Source organism: Heptranchias perlo, unplaced genomic scaffold (genome assembly GCF_035084215.1).
Source record: "Heptranchias perlo isolate sHepPer1 unplaced genomic scaffold, sHepPer1.hap1 HAP1_SCAFFOLD_62, whole genome shotgun sequence".
NCBI lineage: Eukaryota > Metazoa > Chordata > Chondrichthyes > Hexanchiformes > Hexanchidae > Heptranchias > Heptranchias perlo.
The window spans coordinates 3,799,445-3,805,259 of record NW_027139644.1 but is presented as its reverse complement, the minus strand read 5'-3'; the positions used below and the strand labels follow the sequence as shown (position 1 = coordinate 3,805,259).

At 44.3% G+C, this 5,815-nt stretch overlaps 1 non-coding gene across 1 annotated transcript; it reads left to right on the top strand.

Annotated features, from left to right (window-relative positions):
* The first annotated feature begins 327 nt into the window (after nucleotides 1-327).
* Nucleotides 328-399, top strand: trnae-uuc (transfer RNA glutamic acid (anticodon UUC)). Its single transcript has one exon. It is a non-coding gene; the product is annotated as a tRNA-Glu (tRNA).
* The last annotated feature ends 5,416 nt before the right edge of the window (nucleotides 400-5,815 follow it).

Here is a 5,815-nt window from a genome sequence, read left to right as displayed (position 1 = left end):
ATAACCAATTTCAAACATGGGACTCGAACTAACGCCTCCAAGGAAGGTTGCGATCTAGACCCAGCGCCTTAAACCGCTCGACCATCCTAACCACACTGAAACCCCCGCGGAGAAATTTTCACTCACTCCAGTGTTTGGCAAGATAAATAAATGCTGCTGTAAAGGCTCGGTGAGCGGGATGCCACCTCCCCGGGTTTTCTTGAGACTATTGTACTTTTTCCCGATTTAATCACAGGAATATCCGCAATCAGGAGCAAAACAGAATTAAAAGCTGAATCACAGAGAAAGAGAAATCCATGTTACATCTGACAAACCGGTTAACAGCGCTCCCTGGTGGTCTAGTGGTTAGGATTTGGCGCTTTCACCGTCGCGGCCCGGGTTCGATTCCCGGTCAGAGAAGCAACTTTTGAACACACGTTGTATTAATCGCATGAACTAACTCAAAGTCGGTGGGAAGAAAAAAAAACAATCATTGTTTTCATCACCATAAATTAACCGATAACGTTATTTTGCAGAATAAAAGGCTACTGAGGGAAGTTGGAAAACTTTAATAATTTCTTTTGTGCGATGAACTTTTCATCCCTTCTCATTTTACACACTGCATTTTTAAGGGCTCGGTTTTAAATGTTCAATGCTCGTGAGACCACGAATTTGTGTTAAATTTGACAGGACCGGCTATTTCCCAGAGAAAAAATAAGTTTGCCCCAAAATAATGCTGCTGTCTGGGATTGAACCAGGGACTTTTCGCGTGTAAAGCAAACGTGATAACCACTACACTACAGAAACCGCAGCTTTCGTTGTCAGCCAGAAGTTAGAATGACTGCATTGATTTTCTTTCATAACTATTCAATTGATCGAAGTTGCATCAGTCACAAAAGAAAAATGTTCATTTTAAAGTTATTAAACTCCCAAATGTGGCCTGCCTTGTTTGGACAGGGGTTGACCCTGACGTCACAGCCTCAACAAAGCATATTCTCAACATTTCCATTGGGAACACGAGGAGGCCATTCAGCCCCTTGAACCTGTTCCGCCCTTCAATTAGATCAGAGATGATCTGTACCTCAAATCCATTTACCCGCCTTTGCACCCTATCCCTCGATACCCTGACCCAACAAAAATCGATCGATCTCAGTCTTGAAAGCTTCAATTGACCCCCAGCATCCACAGCCTTTTGGGGGACAGAATTCCAGACTTCTGCTACCCTTTGTGTGAAAAAGTGCTTCCTGATTTCGAAGCTTAATTGCATGTTTCTAACTTTATGGTTATGTCCCACTCGTTTTTGATTCCCCAGAGGAAATTAATTTTCTCTCTTTATTCTATCGAATCATTTAACCATGTTAAACACCTCGCTCAGACTGCCCCTCAATCTTCTCTACTCGAGGGAATACGAGCCTAGTCTATGCAGCCTGTCCTCATAATTTAACCTTTTTAGCCCCGGTAACATTCTGGTGAATCTGCTCTGCACCCCCTCCAAGGCCAATCTATCCTTCCTGAGGTGCAGTGTCCAAAACTGAACGCAGTTACTCCAGACACAGTCCCACCAGAGCTTTATATAACTGGAACATAACTTCCACTTCTTTATATTCCAGCCCCCTGAGATAAAGGCTAACATTCCGCTAGACTTTTCAATTATTTTTGGACCCGTCCGTTAGCTTTTCCTGATTCATGGAAATGAACCGTTAATTCTCTCTGCTTCTCCACAGTTCCTCGCTTCTTACCATTTGGAAAATACCCTGACCATAGGTCCAATGTGGCACATTGAACTCCATCTGCCATAGTTTTGCCCACTCACTTAATCTATTAATGTCCCTTTGCAACTTTCCACTCGCATCCACACTACTTACTGTACCTCCTAACTTAGTGTCATCAGCAAACTTGGATACAAGACTCTCTGTTACTTGATCTAAGTCATTGATAAATATGGTGACAAGCTGAGACCCCAGTTACAGATCCCCGGGGGACACCACTAGTCGCATCCTGCCAATTGGAGTATGTACCCATTATCCCTACTCTCTGTCTCCTATGTCCTAACCAATTCTCCACCCATGTCAATACATTGCTTCAAGTTCCATGCGCTTTCATTTTTGCCAACAGTCTCTTGTGTGGAACCTTATCAAATGCCTGTCGGAATTCCATATAAACAATATCATTGGAACATAGGAACAGGAGTAGGCCATTCAGCCCCTCGTTCCTGCTCCGCCATTTGATAAGATCATGGCTGATCTGTGATCTAACTCCATATACCTGCCTTTGGCCCTTATCCCTTAATACCTTTGGTTGCCAAAAAGCTATCTATCTCAGATCTAAATTCAGCAATTGAGCTCGTATCAATTGTCATTTGCGGAAGCGAGTTCAAACTTCTACCACACTTTGTGTGTAGGAATGTTTTCTAATCTCGCTCCTGAAAGGTCCGGTCTAATTTTTAGACAAAATGGTAGCAAGTTCGCCGGACATCTTGGACGAAATGGCTGTAAGCCCTTCACGGCTGTTCGACAGGAACAGAAGGAGGTCATTGAGCTCCTCAAGCCTCTTATATGGGAACTGAAGGTCATTCAGCCTCTGAAGGCTGTTACACAGGAAAAGGAGGAGGCCATTCAGCCCCTCAAGCCCGTTACATCGTTACTGGAGGCCGATCATCCTCTCAAGCCTGTTACATAGAATCAGGAGGAGGCTATTCAGCCCTTCGAGCCTGTTATACAGGAACTTGAGGCCAATCAACACTTCAAGCCTGTCAAATAGCAAAAGGAGGAGGCCATTCAGCCCCTCGATCCTGTTATCTGGGAACTGAAGGCCATTCAGCCCTTCGAGCCTGTTATACAGGAACTAGACTCCAATCAACCCTTCAAGCCTGTCAGATAGCAACAGGAGGAGGCCATTCAGCCCCTCGAACACCTTACACCAGATCTGATGGCCAGTCAGACACTCAAGCCTGTTACATAGGAACAGGAGGAGGCCATTCAGCCCCCGAGCCCATTACACCAGACCTGGAGGCCAATCAGCCCCTCAAGCCTGTTACATAGGAACAGCAGCAGGCCATTCAGCCCCTCGAGCGTGTTATACGGGAACTGAAGGACATTCAGCACCTCGAGCCTATTACACTGGAATAGGACTCGGCCATTAAGCCTCTCGAGCTTGTTGCACTGGACCAGGAGGAGGCCATTCAGCCCTTCGAGACTGTTATACAGGATCTGGACGCCATTCAGCCCCTCGCGCATGTTACATAGGAACAAGAGGAGTCCATTCAGCTCCTCAACCTGTTCCGCCATTCAATGAGATCATGCCTGATCTGTAACTTAACTCCATCTACCCGCCTTGGTTCCAGAATCCTTAATAACCTTGCCTAACAAAAATCTATCAATCTCCGTTTTGAAATTTCGGGTTGACCCCCAGCCTCAACAGACTTTTGTGGGAGAGAGTTCCAGATTTCCATTACCCTTTTGTGAAGAAGTGCTTCCTGACATCACCCCTGAACAGCCGAGCTCTAATTTTAAGGTTATGCCCCTTTGTTCTAGACTCCCGCAAAAGAGGAAGTAGTTTCTCTCTATCTACCCTATCAACTCCTTTCATCATCTTAAACACCTCAATTCAATCACGCCTTAATCTTCTTTATTCAGGGGAATACAAGGCGAGTCTATTCAACCTGTCCTCATAATTTAAACCTTTTAGCCCCGAGATCATTCTGGTGAATCTGCGCTGCAGCCCTTCCAAGGCCAATATATCCTTCCTGAGGTGCAGTGCCCAGAACTGAATGCAGTCCTCCAGATGGGCTCTAACCAGAGCTCTGTACAGCTGGAACATAACATCCACCCCTTTATATTCCAGCCCTCTTGAAATGAAGGCTGACATTCGATTAGCCTTTTTATTTCTTTTTGTCACTGTCCACTAGCTTTTAATGATTTCTGTACTTGGACCCCGAAATCTCTCTGCTCCTCCACAGTTCCGAGCTCCTCACCATTTAGAAAACACTCTGATCTATCTTTCTCAGATCCGAAGTGGATGACCTCACATTTCCCCACATTGAACTCCATTTGCCACAGTTTTACCCACTCACATAATCTCTTAATGTCCTGGGAATGATTGGTGCTTTTGTTTATTGGAGAATGCTTTATATCAGATCGTTATTTTAAAAAGATTAGTATTGATTTTTAATGTGTACTTTTTGTACAAGATCATTATTGCCCGATCAGTAAAATGTCTGTGTTTTTCAGATCGTGGTGACAGTTCAGAGATAGATGCCATTTTGCTGCTTTAGTGAAGTGAAATTTTGCTGATTTAAAACCAGCTGTATTTCTAAGCTTGAAAAAGCAGCTCCTCTGCTAGGTGAGGCTTCACTCCCAACGTCTCAGTGTTTCCCTTTTTCCTGATATCAATGTAACACTTGAAGGGCTCCAGGTAATGAACGCTGAAACCCCTTCAGATTATCTAAGCCGACTCGTTCTATCCAGTGCCTAATAGTGCCTGCTCTTCAGAGGGTGACAGAGTCACACTACACTGGACCTTGTTTTAGACTTTAACTGACAAACAAATTGATGAAACATTAAGAGAATAAACAACTAATATCAGTAAGACAACAGTTTTACAGTAAAGCTCAAACAGATCCTGATTGGAAAAGAAAATAATCAATAATTCACTAACACTATACGAAACTGTGACCGAACTTTCGAACATCCTGGTTCTTTGTTGTCTTTTTCTCACAAACTATGGGAGCTGTCGACTTGATTAACATTCTCAGAGATTCCAAACAGACTCACCAGTTTGTGAAAGACAGGCTGATAAATGGCTTCAAAACAAAGACTGGGAGCCAGTCATTTTAAGCAATGGTCTGTTTAATTAAAAAGAAGCTGCCAATCAAAAGTGTACGAGAAAAAATGACCCCGGAGGTCTGTATCTGAATCAAATGTTTGACTTTGTGAGTTGCAGACTGCCTTTAAGAGGTGCAGCCTGCCTTTCAGAGGTGCGAACCACTCACGCAATAGCGCCCCCCTGCTGGTGAGAAGCCGATCAACAGCGCAGCTCGCAGGAATCAGGTAAATCACCAGGCAGCACCAATCTCACGGACTGTCGGCATCTCAACGACCGGGTGCAGGTTAATCACGTGGGGGTTAATCGACCCCCGCGCCCGGATTCGGGGGTTATCGAATTTAACACCGTCCACATCTTTATGTGTATATTTTACATAGAATACAGCACGGCACAGAAACAGGCCATTCAGCCCATCTGGGTAAAGAAGTTCCCCTGAATTTCTTATTTGACAACAACAACTTCTGGAGTCGAACATACAACACAATGTATAATCATAAATATATTTATATATATTTAACATCGAATGTACAGTACAGCGCAGTACAGAGGCCATTCGGCCCGATTGCTATTTCTATTTTACAACAACTACTTCTTGTATCTATAATACAATATAATATATCTTTATATAAATATTGTATAGAATACGCACGGCACAGAAAGACTTCGATTGTGTAGAAGAGAAACAGGGGCCTTTCGGCCCAACTGGATAAATAAATATCCCACAGTGTTCCCACAGTGTCCCATTGATCCACAGTGCACCGAGTGATCCCACATTGATCGCAGAGTGACCCAGTGATCCCAAAGTGCATCCAGTTATAGTGTAGCAGTCATTCACAGTGTCCCAGTGATCCACGGTGTACACTCTGATCCCACAGTGATCGCAGAGTGACCCAGTGGTCCTACAATGCACCCAGTGATTTCACAGTGCACCCAGTGATTTCAGACCCCCAGTGATCCAACAGTGCACCCAGTGATAGTGCAACAATGATCCGCAGTGTCCCAGTGATCCCAC